This window comes from Nyctereutes procyonoides, unplaced genomic scaffold, assembly GCF_905146905.1.
Source record: "Nyctereutes procyonoides isolate TBG_1078 unplaced genomic scaffold, NYPRO_anot_genome, whole genome shotgun sequence".
In the NCBI taxonomy this organism is placed as follows: domain Eukaryota; kingdom Metazoa; phylum Chordata; class Mammalia; order Carnivora; family Canidae; genus Nyctereutes; species Nyctereutes procyonoides.
In genome coordinates, this window is record NW_026575131.1 from 7287163 (window position 1) to 7301397 (window position 14235).

General features: G+C 42.9%; 1 long non-coding RNA gene across 1 annotated transcript in view; it reads left to right on the forward strand.

Annotated features, from left to right (window-relative positions):
- LOC129521339 (uncharacterized) overlaps positions 1-8810 on the forward strand; it is a 49169-nt gene extending 40359 nt beyond the window's left edge. Inside the window, exon 3 of the long non-coding RNA XR_008666798.1 lies at positions 8762-8810. This is a non-coding gene — a long non-coding RNA (uncharacterized LOC129521339). The remainder of the gene's footprint in view (positions 1-8761) is intronic.
- Positions 8811-14235: the final 5425 nt, after the last annotated feature.

Consider the following 14235-nt stretch of genomic DNA (forward strand, 5'->3'; position numbering starts at 1 on the left):
TGACAACCCAAACCTTCTCATGACAAAAACTTCTCAACCTGGAAGGAATAGAAATGAACATTCTCAACCTGATAAAGGACATCAATGAAGAAGCCACAGCTAATAGCATACTTATTGGTGAAAGACTGAAAGCTTTCCCTCTAGGATCATGAATGAGTCAAGGGTATGTACTCTCATCACTTCCATTCACTATTGTACTGTAGGTTCTAGCCAGGAAGATTAGGCAAGAGAAAGAAAAGTCTTCACATAATTATGAATATGGAAAATCCTAAGGAATGAACATCAGAAAGGAGGAGGAGAAGAAGAAGAGGGAGAAGAAGAAGAAATCACAGAGAAAGGAAAGAAGGAAGGAAGGAAGGAAGGAAGGAAGGAAGGAAGGAAGGAAGGAAGGAACTACTAGAGCGAATGAGTGCAGGAAAGTTGCAGAATGCAAGATAAATGTACAAAAATCAACTATATTTCTATGTACTAACAATGCATAATCCAAAAATGAAGTTAAGAAAACAATTCCATTTAGAATCAAAAGATTAAAATGCTTAGGAATGAATTTAACAAAAGAGGTGAGAGACTTTTATAGGGAAAACACTTAGAAAGCAACTAAAAAAGACTTAAATAAATGGAAAGTCATTTGTGTTCATGGGTAAGACAATATTGTTAAGATGGCAATACTGCCCACATTTTTCTACAGATTTAGAGTTGTCCTTTTTTTTTTGGCAGACATTGATAAGCTGATCCTAAAATTTATGTCGAAATGCAAGAGGGCCAGAATAGCTAAAACAACCTTCAAAAATAACAACAAAGGTGGAGAAATCATACTTCCCAATTTCAAAACTTACTTCAAACATACTGTAATCAAGACTGTGGTACTGGCATGAGGATAGATATATACATCTGGAAGTTGAGAGTCCAGAAATGAGCCTCTGCATTTATGACTGATTTCTGACAGAGTGCCAAGACAGGTGAAGAATTATCTTTTCAACAAAGGATCATAGAGCTGGACATCCACATGCAAATTGAATCAGAGAGCTTAAGTGTAAGAGCCAAAGTTACAAAACTCTTAGAGGAAACTGGTGTTATTTTTAGCTGGATTATACAATGGGTTTCCTAGCTATGACATAAAAAGCACAAGCATTTTCTCATGTGCTTGTTGGCCATGTGTATGTCTTCTTTGGAGAAATTTCTTTTAATGTCTTTTGCCCATTTCATGATTGTATTGTTTGTTTCTTTGCTGTTGAGTCTAATAAGTTCTTTATAGATCTTGGATACTAGCCCTTTATCTGATATGTCATTCGCAAATATCGTCTCCCATTCTGTAGGTTGTCTTTTAGTTTTGTTGACTGTTTCTTTTGCTGTGCAGAAGCTTTTTATCTTAAGTCCCAATAGTTCTATTTTGCTTTTGTTTCCCTTGCCTTCCTAGATGTATCTTGCAAGAAGTTGCTGTGGCCAAGTTCGAAAGGGTATTGCCTGTGTTCTCCTCTAGGATTTTGATGGATTCTTGTCTCACATTTAGATCTCACTTACCATCAGGGAGATACAAATCAAAACCACAATGAGATACCACCTCACACCAGTGAGAATGGGGAAAATTAACAAGACCGGAAACAACACATGTTGGAGAGGATGTGGAGAAAAGGGAACCCTCTTGCACTGTTGGTGGGAATGTGAACTGGTGCAGCCACTCTGGAAAACTGTGTAGAGGTTCCTCAAAGAGTTAAAAATAGAGTTACCCTACGACCCAGCAATTGCACTCCTGGGGATTTGCCCCAAAGATACAGATACAGTGAAATGGCAGGACATCTGCACCCCAATGTTTATAGCAGCAATGTCCACAGTAGCCAAACTGTGGAAGGAGCCTCGATGTCCATCGACAGAATGGATAAAGAAGATGTGGTCTATATATACAATGGAATATTACTCAGCCATTGGAAATGATGAATACCCACCATTTGCTTCAATATGGATGGAATTGGAGGGTATTATGCTGAGTGAAGTAAGTCAATCGGAGGACAGTCATATGGTTTCACTCATATGGGGACTATAAGAAATTGTGAAAGGGATTATAGGGGAAAGGAAAGAAAATGAGTGGGAAAAATCAAAGAGGGAGACAGAACATGAGAGACCCCTAACTCTGGGAAACAAACAAGGGGTAGTGTAAGGGGAGGTGGGTGGAGTGATGGGGTGATTGGGTGACAGGCACTAAGGGGGATACTTGATGGGATGAGCACTGGGTGTTATACTATATGTTGGCAGATCAAACTTCAATAAAAAATATACCAAAAAAGAGAAAAGCACAAGCAACAAAATAAAAAATAGATCAAATGGACTTCATCAAAATTAAACACTTTTGTGCTTTAAATAACACCATCAAGGATGTGAAAAACACAACCCACAGAACAGGAGAAAATATTTGCAAATCATATCTTTGATAAAGTCCAATGTTCAGAACACATAAAGAACACTTACAACTCAACAATAAAACGACAGATAAACCAGGGGCACCTGTGTGGCTCAGTCAATTGAGTCAGTTCAGTCTGTTTGTTCAGTCTGACTCTTGATTTCAGCTCACATCATGATCTCAGGGTCCTGAGATACAGCCCAACGTCAGACTCCCCACTTGGCAGGGAGTCTGCTTGACATTCTCTCTCTTCTTCTCCCTGTCCCTCTCCCACTGTGCTCTCTCTCTCTCTCTCTCTCTCTCAAATGCATAAATAAATCTTTACCAAAAAAACCCCAACAAATAACCCAATTTTAAAACAAAGGATTTGAAAAGACATTTCTCCAAAGAAGATGTACAAATGCTAATAAGCACATGAAACTCAACATCATTAGTCATTTGGAAATGCAAATCAAAATCACAGTGAGGTACCCCTTCACATCTAGTATGATGGCTAAAATAAAAGGAAAAAAAAACCCAGGAATAACAAGTGTTGGCGAGGATGTAGGGATCCTGGGCTTTTTATGCTTGTTAGTGGGAATGTAAAAGGGTGCAAGCTGCTGTAGAAAACAGATGGGCAGTTCCTCCAAAAGTAAAACAGAAAGTTACCATATGACCTAATAATATCGTTCCTAGGTATATTCCCAAGAGAATTGGAAGCATATGTTCACACAAAAATTGTGCACAAATATTCATAACAGCATTATTCATAAGAGACAAAGGGTAGAAACAACCCAAATGTCCACTAACTGATGAATGGATAAACAAATATGGCCTATCCATACAATGGAAAAGTATTCATCCATGAAAAAGGAATGAAGATGAAAACATTATGCCAAGCAAAAGAAGCCAGGGACATCTGGGTGGTTCAGTGGTTGAGCATCTGCCTTTGGCTCAGGGCGTGATCCTGGCACCCAGGATCCAGTCCCACATCCAGCTCCCTGCATGGAACCTGCTTCTCCCTCTGCCTGTGTCTCTGTCTCTCTCTCTGTGATTCTCATGAATAAATAAATAAATCCTAAAAAAAAAAACAAAAAACAAAAACTAGCCAAACATGTATGCCACATGTATGTATGCCACATATTGTATGATCATATATATATAATTTCCAGAATGGGCAGATTCATAGAGTCAGACAGTAAGTAGATCAATGGTTGCCAGATGCTGCTAGGGGAGGGGAGTGGGGAGTGACTGCTAATAGGTACAGGGTTCCCTTTGGGGTGATGAAAATGTTCTGGAATCAAATAGCAGACATGGTTGCACAACCTTACGAGTTGTATATACTATACTATATACTGTATAACTATACTAAAAACACTAAACCATGTACTTTGTTCTTTATTGTATAGTTTAATAAAATAATTAAAAGAATAGCATATACACACAGCATTTGTATTAGGAGGCTTTTAGCTGCAGGTAACATAAATAAAATCTCCACTAGTTTAATCAATAAGAAAGGCTATTGACTCAAGAAGGTTGCAGTCCAGAGGCAGATGGAGCCTGCAAGATCAACTGATTCAGTAGCTGAATGTTGGTGTCAAGGATTCAGATTTTGGTACATCTCTCTGCTCAGCAGTCTTCAAGTATCAGGTATGTTTTAGACTGGTAGTAGGCTATTTCAAGGGACTCCAGACAAAACAATGTCCTGAGGCAGAAAAGAGAGCTCACCTTCTTAGGGTTTTCTCTTAAGAAAGGAAAATCCGCCCCCCCCCCAGCCTCCAATGGGCACACTTACTTTCAAGTCACTGAGGCCCAGCCTGGATATTGGGGTGCTATCAACCTTCCCTGCAGCAAATGGCTGAATGGGTAAAGAATGAGTGCTAAAGACAGAATTAGGAAGGAAGGGGGAAATAGATGTTGGATGGGAAGCCAATAATTAAGTTATCTCAATAGAAGATGACTGATTCAACTTTTACAAATTTGATTACAAAGTATTAAAATACTCAGCCAATGGGCTAGAAAAAAGTACACGGACAATGTGAAATCCAGTGTTCTCCATGGAGATTTAAGATGTAATAGTACCAACCAAGGATACATCATGACCTCCATCCTCTCTGCCAGAGGTTTCCCAGAGAGATTTCATCCTCTAGAAGAGACATTGACTATAGAATAAAGAGAACCCCAACCTGAGAACACGTTATGTGTATCACAGCACAAATAAATCAATTTCTAATTATTCCTAGGACAGGATGAGTTGTAGAGTATTTCTTTTCAATTTATAAATAAAAATGGTTAACAAAAATAAAGAATAAAAAAGCTTTTTTAAAAAGCTAAAAATAGGCAAAAGACTTGAACAGATGCTTCATAGAATAATATATCCTAATGGCCAATGAGCATGTGAAAAAGTGCTCAACTTCGTAAGTCATCAGGGAAATGCCACTTCTAAATTTAATAGCACTAAAACGCCAAATGTTTGTGAGGGCATAGAGCAGTTCGAGATATCAAACATTGCTGGTCGGCGTGTAAAATGGTATACCCACCTTGGAGAACATTTTGTTAGATTCTTACAAAGTTAATACTTACCCTACAATCCACCCATCCACCCCTAGTTATTAATCCTCAAGAAATGAAAACAAATGCCCTCAGAAAGAGTTGTTCAAGAATATTCATAGCAGTCTGTTCATAAGCCAAAAAGGAGAAATCACCCAAGTGGCCATCAGTGGGAGAATGGATAAGCAAATTGTGATGTATTCATAATGGAATACCACTTAGTAATGGGAAGGAAGGCATAACTGCCCAATATGGATGAATTTCACAGACATGATGTTGAATAAAAGAAGCCAGACCCCCCAAAAGTACATACTGTGTGATTCCATTTATATGATTTTCATGAACAGATACATCTAATTCACAGTGATAGAAACCAGAACAGTGATTGCCTATGCGAAAGGAACATGGAAATGTTCTGTATGCCGACAATCATGTTGATTACGTGGGTGTATACATTTACCCAATTCTGTTTATTGAAACACCCAAGATCTGTGCATTTCTTTCTTTTTTTTTTATTTGTGCATTTCAATGTATGTAAATTTTTCTTTAATTAAAAGAAATGAAAACGGTGAGAGCAGAAGTGGCGATTAGAGAGGAAGTGTCTGGAGCCAAATTGGAAGAGGCAGGAATTCAGAGTTGAAGAGTTTGCCTCTGACGTTCTGGGCCACAGGGGTCTAACTAAACAGGGTGTGTGTGGCTAGCCTTTGGTGCATTCCAGGGACATCGTCTGCCTCCGGCCACCCTGCTGTACAGCTTTGGTGGCCGAGTCAGCTTAGCTCCTAGGATCTGGGCTTTGCCACCTGCCCCATCCTTCCTGAAACACCTTGGAGAGTTTGTCCCTCAGGAGATGCTCAACTGGAAGAGGCAGAGCAGCCCCTAGGCCCCGGGTCTCCAGCCCTGGGTGAGGCAGGAGTAAAGAGGAGCCACCTCCTCCCTCCCAAACCCCTGCCTTCCTAAGCTGAGCAGGGCTGAGGCTTCTGAGAAATCCCATTCTGAGTGCCAGCCGGCCACCCAGTCCTGCTCTATGATTTGTCACTGTTCTGCATGGTTGATGACTCAGTGTGGGGGAGGCAACAGGAGCCTCGATGCTGCCAAGGCAGCCCAGGGCTGCTGCTGAGGGAGGAAAAGCTGCCCACCCCTGTGGGGATGAGGGTTTCCGCTCCTGACCTGTCATTCTGGGCAGACAGGATGAAAGAAGCAGAAAGGGCTTTAACTTTGGGGACCGACCAAGTTGGGGTCCTTCTAGGTAAGGCTTAGTTTCTTGTCCTGTAAAATGGGGTAGGGGTGTTTCAGGGCTTTGAGTGCATGTGATTTACTGAGGGAAAACTTGTAAAGGGTGAGGGAAACAGGATAGGGAAGAGGGAGGGGCCCAGGGGGAAAGTGACCCCAGGTAAGGTCCAGCCTCAGGATGTCTGGGTGGCTCAGTGGTTTAGCACCTGCCTTCCGCCCACGGCGTCATCCTGAGGTCCTGGCATCGAGTCCCACATCAGGCTCTCTGCGTGGAGCCTGCTTCTCCTTCTGCCTGTGCCTCTGCCTCTCTGTGTCTCTCATGAATAAATAAATAATAAAATCTTAAAAAAAAAAAAAAAAACAGGCCCAGCCTCAGCCGGATCCCCTGGGGACTGTGGGACTCCTTGCACTACTAAGTTGTTCACAGCCCCAGGTGGAATGGGGAGCCGGTTTTTTGCATCCCTTTCTCAACACTGGCTGTGGAAAGCTCTTGGAGGGGCGTAATCTACTGGTGAGACTTCTATCAGCTTAGTGCAATTTTCCAGAGATGGGGGCAGCTTTGAGTTCTTGGCAACATCTACACAGCTGGTGGTGGGTATACTGGCCTGGTTATGGAGACCTGACTGGGGTCCCAACAGCCCATATTCAAGGGGTAAGATACCCACTTCCCAGGGCTTCTGTGAGTGAAGTGAATAATAGGCAATAGGCAGTGAAGAAATAGTAATTATTTCTTAGATGCATGAGAAATGGCATGTAGTACTGCAAGTGTGTGTGCCCTGCCTACTGCAGATCCAGCACTTTTAAGGACCAGGGCAGAGTGAGAATTGAAAGTCTATGCATCTAAGCAAGAGCAATATCAAAAATACTTAATAGCCAAAAAGATGCTGGCAGGGCAGCTGGGTCCTGGAGACCTGTTTAGTTCCTGGATCATAGGAAAGTTTGGGGTTTCTGAGGACAGTAGCTGAGGTAGTGGTGAGGAACCCTTGAAGAACCTGGGACAGCAGCTACCAATAATCTGGTCTTACCAGCTTGCTGCATGATTCTGCCTTCCTGCCATGTACTTGTGTGACCTTTATATACACCTACTGGAGATGGGGGAGCCTCCAGTCACCTCTCCACACTCTGCCTCCTGACATTTTCTCTATTATATGCTCCTAAGAAGTTGAGCATTGACCACTGAACATCATCTGGTCTGTTCAACCCAGCACTCTGCTTTTGATGGGGGCTTTCCAGAAACAGTGAGTTTAAAATGTTCATGGGAGGTCCACATTTTCTCTCATAACCTACTGTGTGTACATCATGGGATGAAAGAACACTGACTGGAATCAGAAAGATCGGAGTTTGGATCCAGCTCTGCCATTTCTTGGCTGTGTGCTCTTGACCGAGTTGCCTTACCTCTCTGAGCCTCAGGTTCCTTCTCTGTTAAAAAATAAAACAAAAATAATAAACTTAAAGGGATAAATTAATGTGCCTGCTCAGAATAATGACTGGGAGAAGTAAGCCTCATGATGTCACATACTTAGCACAGAGTAAGCCCTTGGTAAATGTTTGTTCTTTGCCCCTTCCCTCTTTTGGAACAATGTATTTTTGGTCCTGTCATCCCTGGGGGAACAACTTTCCTAGTTTCACCACCTGCCATGGGGGTCTTGCTCATCCCACTTGTTTACCCTAATGAAACTCTTTACCTTCTGGGAGGGGATACTCATCCTTTTAATTTCTGGCTCCAGTTCCAGGAACTGCCTTACAAAGGCTTGGTTATTTTTTCTCAGCTATTTCTTAAACCTCCCAGAAGACTCATCTCTGTTATGAGCACCTTCATTGTCCCCACCATCCGGCCTCCCTTTCCTTGGAAAGAGGGTTTTCCATGAGGTGGAGCCTTTGCCAGTAAGCTGTGTCTGTTGTTTGGAAATGTGTTAAGATGGGATGAAGACTCACGTGAAATCTGTCACCACAGATGACTTCAAAGGAGCTGGTGGCTAGTACCTATTTCCTGCCTTGATTAGAGGTGCTTCTGCAGGAGAGGAGGCACTTACAGGACATAAATATCAGGGCACAGACAGCACAATCCCAGCCCGACCTTGAGGTCCAGGGAGGCAGCTAACAAGCAAAGTGCATCTCTTGATACGGTCTGAGTGTTGAGACAAAGTGAGAGAGATCCAGGTCTGCAGGAGCCCTGCCCTGAGTTCTAGAACTGCCACCTGCAAGGGAATGGGATCAGGGCTTGAGTCCTGGCATGGCCACTTCCCAGCTATGTGATCTAGAGCATTGTACCAAACCACTTTGTGCCCCAGTTGCCACTCCTATAAAATGGATATGATGATAATTGGCATTTTTCCCTGATAGTGAGGGCTTTCTTCCTTTACACATAGGCATTGTCACTTCTGGTAGTAGTACCTGCTTCTTCTGGAGAGCAGTCCCTGCACACCCAGGCCCTGTGTTTGGGAAAGGCTGGCCTCCAAACTAGGCCTGTATTTCAGCCCTGGCCTACAAACATATTCCATCCTCAAGCCCTCATTGTTCAGAGATGGATGCTGGAGCCCTGAAGGTTCGGTGGAATTCAGTTCAAGGACTTCTGTTGGAAGTGTTGAGAAATAATTCTTTCCACAGGGGTTTCAGAGATCTCCGGCAAGGGTTTGTATTCCGGGCTGCTCATGGCCATGTTGCTTCTATGAAAGGAGAACCTGACAAGAAAGGAGCCAACACAAAGCCATGAGATAGAGTGGAAGGTGTCTGATAACATCCTTTGAACACCTGGATCCAGCTGGACCTGAACACCTCATTGGGGTTTGTTATCACTGTTTTTTTGCTAATAATATATTCTTCTCTGGTTGCTTGAAGACAAGCCACAAGAGGTTCCTTAGCACAGCACCTGGCATACAGTAGGCACTCAAATGCCCCTTTCTGGGAATATAAGGGAAGGGAGAAGAAATGTGTGGGAAATATCAGAAAGGGAGACAGAACATAGAGACTCCTAACTCTGGGAAACGAACTAGGGGTGGTGGAAGGGGAGGAGGGTGGGGGTTGGGGGTGACTGGGTGATGGGCACTGAGGGGGGCACTTGACGGGATGAGCACTAGGTGTTATTCTGTATGTTGGCAAATTGAACACCAATAAAAAATAAATTTATTATTTTTTAAAAAAACAAATGCCCCTTTCTCCAGGGCCTCTTTTCTCATTTGTCGGGTGGGTGCACTGAACTGTGTTCCAATGCTTCTTAGTGGAGATGGAGACCATAAAGGGGAAATCTGAGCAGTCTGTTAAAGTAACAGAGGAGCACTGGGATAGCAAGAACACTCCCCAGATGTCCACATCCTAATCCCTGGATGGACCCTGTGAATAAGTCACACTACATGGCCAAAGAACTTCAGAAGATATTATTAAATTAAGGATTTTGAGACAAAGAGATTTTCCTATATAGAGATGGGTCCAACCTAACCATGCCAGTCCTTAAAAAAACTCGAGAATCAGGTCAGAGATGCAATATTCTTGGCTTTGAAGGATGGAGAAAGGGGATCTTGAACCAAGGAATGTGGCAGCTTCTAAGAAACCAGAAAAGGTAAAGAAATGGGATTCTTTCTAGATCCTTTATAAAGGAATGCCACCCTGTTGACACTTTTAATTTTAGCCCAAGGAGACAGGTGTCAAGACTCCTAACCTCCAGAACTGCAAGACAATCAGTTTATGTTGTTTTTAGCCACTGAATTTGTAGTAATTTGTTAATAGCAGTGGCAGAAATTCATACAAGCATTCATACATCTACTTATTCTTTTCATTCATTCATCATTCAGCAACTATGTATCAGGCCCTGTTAGTAAAACAGATTTCATTTCTGCTCATAATCTACTTGAGGACACAGAAAATAATACTCAGTTTGAAAAGCTCTGTCAGGGGAAAATGAAAGCTGCACAATGGGAAATGTACATGTTGCTATGGGAACACAAAGGAGCCACCCAATGCAGCTCTGGGGTGAGACTTAGGGTGGCCTGAGAGGACTTCCTGTAGGAAGTGCTGTCTAAAAGCAGACACAGGAAGGATGAATATGAACAATCTTCCCTGGGTGGGTGGAGCTAAAAAGCGTTGGTGCTATATTAGAGTTCTTCAGAAGAGCAGAATCAACAGAACACGTACATATGTACAGAGAAATTTATTTTAAGGAATCGGTTCATACAATTGTGGCAGTGTGGTAAATTCAAAATCTGCAGGGTAGGCCAGCAGGCTGGTTACCCAGAAAAGAGTCACAGTTTGAGTCCAAAGACCTCCTGCATGGCATAATTTCTTCTTGCTCAGGGGAGGTCAGTCCTTATGCTATTAAAGCCATCAACTGATTAGGCATGGACCCCCATTATGAAAAGCAATCTGCTTTAGTCAGATCCCACCTATTTAAATGTCGATCTCATCCAAAATACACCTTCACAGAGACATCCAGAACAATGTTTGACCAAATGTCTGGCCACTGTGGTTCAGTCGAGTTGAGACATAACATTGACCATTAAAGCATCAGTTTACACATATAGACATATGAAAAAACACATTATTTTGTCTCAGTCACTTAAGGGTGTCCCTCTAGCCACACTCACTTGGCAAGCATTTCAGTCTCAGCTATGTTTTGGCAGGCTACCCTGTTTTAGGCTCAAACAAGAATCAGGGATGAGGACATTTTGGGACTGCTAGGAAAGCAGGGATGAGGCCTCTTCCCTTGTCCACATGAAGGCTACTGTCACCATGTCTCCCTCTGCTCCCTGAGGCAGCTGTTTGGCCTGCTTCTCTGCTCCATCAGCCCCTACTGCCTCCAAAGACTTCTTTAGGAAAACTTCCCTTCCTTCAGCACATGTCTGAATGTGGAAACCCTCATGAGTTCACTCAAGCTCTCAGGGCTATTTCTCCAGGCATTCTGCAAAGGCAGGGACACAATATCTCTTCCCTCCCTACAAAAATGACCACCCTGAGAACCCTTCCATTCCTTTCCTGCCCCTTCCTCCCTAGTCAGATCTCAGCCCCCACCTCTGCCTTCCTCCATAGACCTCCCTCCCTAGCTGAAGTCTGGGGTAGGTGAGGGCCCTTGCAGAGGCCTGGAAAGTTCTGTTTGAGGCTCTGAAACACAAAAGTTCCTGGAAATATCAGAAATCACATTCGGAATTATAAAGGGATTTGCGAGAGAGAGAGAGAGAGAGAGAGAGAGAGAGAGAATGAATGGATAAAAACATCACTTTTCTGAATCATGTGCAGGAGTGAGAATTAGAAATGAATTCTGTAATGAGTGACTTTGCCACATGCACATTAGAAAGAAGGACCTACTGTGCAAAGGCCCTGGGGCAGGAGGGGAACCACAAGGAGGCAGGGGTGGGCAGAGAGAACAAGGGAGAATGGTGAGAAATGAGATTGGGATGGTAGACAGAGGCCAGACTGGGGCTGGGGGTGGGGTGGGGGGGTGGTCCTGATGCCAGATGAAAAGTATGAGGATGGCAGGAGGATGTGAAGTACTTTAAGTGGCAAGCAACACAATCACATTTGAGTTTTTAGAAGACTTCCTCTGGCAATTGGGCAGAAAGTGTCCTTGATGAGTATTATGGGCTGAAGCACACCCTACCCCCTAATTCACATGCTGAAGTTGGAACGCTTAGAAGTTCAGAATGTGACTGCTTGTGGAGATAGGGCCTTTCAAGAGGTAATTTAAATAAATAAATAAGTCATTAAGGAAAAGTAAGGTCATATGGATGGGCCCTAATAGAGGATGTCTGGTGTCTTTATAAAAAGATGAAATTGGGACACAGACACAGACAGAGGGAGATCACATGAAGAGACACAGCGAGAAGATGGCCATCTGCAAACCGAGGAGAGAAGCCTCAAAAGAAATCCACCCTGCTGACACCTTGATCTCGGATGTCCAGCCTCCAGAACCATGTGGACACATGTTTCTATGGTTTAAGTTGGCTAGTCTGCGGTGCTGTCACAGACAGCAGCCCAAGCAGACATATACAACAGGGCAAAAGTGGCCCCTGGGACGCTGCCAGGGCAGCTGCTGCGATTTCTCAGGTGAGAACACAGTCTGGAGGTGACAGGCAGATGGCCCCCAGAGGGCCTTAAAGGTCTGCAGCAGGGCGAGGCCCAAGACCAGACATGTCCGCTTCCCAACAACTTCTAGCTGTGCCAAGAAGGGCAGGGCTTGGTGCTTATTACATCTGGAAAACTGCTCTCTGACCATATTCCTGCATGCTTCCCCACCTCGTGGGACTGATTTGGCTGCCCTGGGCCTTAAACAGACTTCGTCAAACCTGAAACTTTTTTTTTCCTCCTGCCTCTTGGACAGAGTGGCATTTTCTAAAGTTGGTCACACCAAGAAATTTTTATCAAGAAAGTCAGATCATTTTTCTTCCTTTGAGGACATGATCACACCCATGGGTATACTTTGTCCATTGTTTTGTGAAAACTTGGCATTTGGACACTTCTCACTGTTTTAACTATGTATAGTTCTAGAAGCAAAACACTCAGACTTTTATCCTTTTATTTTATTTTTTTTAAACTTTTATTTATTTTTTATTTTTTTATTTATGATAGTCACAGAGAGAGAGAGAGAGGCAGAGACACAGGCAGAGGGAGAAGCAGGCTCCATGCACCGGGAGCCCGATATGGGATTCAATCCCGGGTCTCCAGGACCGCGCCCTGAGCCAAAGGCAAGCGCCAAACTGCTGCGCCACCCAGCGATCCCCACTTTTATCCTTTTATATGTGAATGTTTATATATTGCGGTTTATGTAATTACATATACTGAGATTGTTATGAAAGTAAAGGAAAATGCATACATCTTAGGTGTACAGCTCGATGAATTTTCCCCCCGTTTAGACCGCTATAACTCCCATCCAGATCAAGGTGAGAAAACCCATCTGATAGAGCCCCATCATTCCCCTCAGGAGGGTGACCTTGCCTGAAACTGCATTCTTTGCTAAAAACTTCCTCTGTTTACTCCCCTTCTGTCATTAAAAACTTTTCCTTTTCTATAGATTTGGTAGAGCTTTTTTTTTTCTGATGGGGATGCTCTCTGATTCATGAACCATTGAATAAAGCCAATTTAATCTTTAAATTTATTCAGGTGAATTTGTTTAACAGGTTCAGTTGGTAGCTGTGGGATCTAAAGTGAAATCCAAAGTGATGGCATTTGGGGACAGCAAGAAACAGGCATGGTGCCCTGTAAAAACCCTGTTGAGATCACTCCCTTTCTTGCCATTTCTGAGATCCATGAGTAAATCCCTCTTGATTCTGAGCTCTGTTCGTTTTGCACTGAACTCCCAATCTAATTGACTTTCCAGACCAGAGCTTAATGGGTCGACTTACTGGCAGACAGTTCCATCTGGAATGCGAATCCCCGAGCTTTGGTTCAGTCCGCAATTCCTCAGTTCCAGCCCGCAGTCTCCATTTTAAGACTGACTTTATGGAACCAATAAAACCTTTTGGAAAAGTCATCCTGGTACCTTGCTCACAAGGTTTCAGCAAAACAGTCTTAAAAAGAGCTTTTACGGTCAATCACCATTTTCAATGCACTTATGCAAATAATCAGGCCAAGTTTAACACAAATGTTTTACTGTGATTATCTTTAAAAAATTGGGGGATAATTATAGGAAGAAAAATTATGTTTGTACCTTTGCAGCTATTAGAGTTTAGTACTGTAAATTGTTTTTAGGTTTTGTTACATATCTTTCAACTGGACTAGATTCTGAATTCTTTTAGTTTTTTTTTTTAATTTAAATTCAATTTGCCAGCACATAGTAGAACACCCAGTGCTCATCTTGTCATGTGCCCTCCTCATGCTTGTCACCTGTCACCTACCACCTAGTTAACCTGTTCCCCCACTCACCTCCCCTTCTACAACCCTTTGTTTGTTTCCCGGAGTTAGGAGTCTCTCATGGGTTATCTTCCTCTCTAATTTTTCGCTACTCAGTTTCCCCCTTCCCGTATGGTCTCTTTCACTATTTCTTATATTCCACATATGAGTGAAAACCATATGATGATTATCTTTCTCCAATTGACATATTTCACTTAGCATAATACCCTCCAGTTCCATCCATGTCAATGTAAATGGTATTTGTC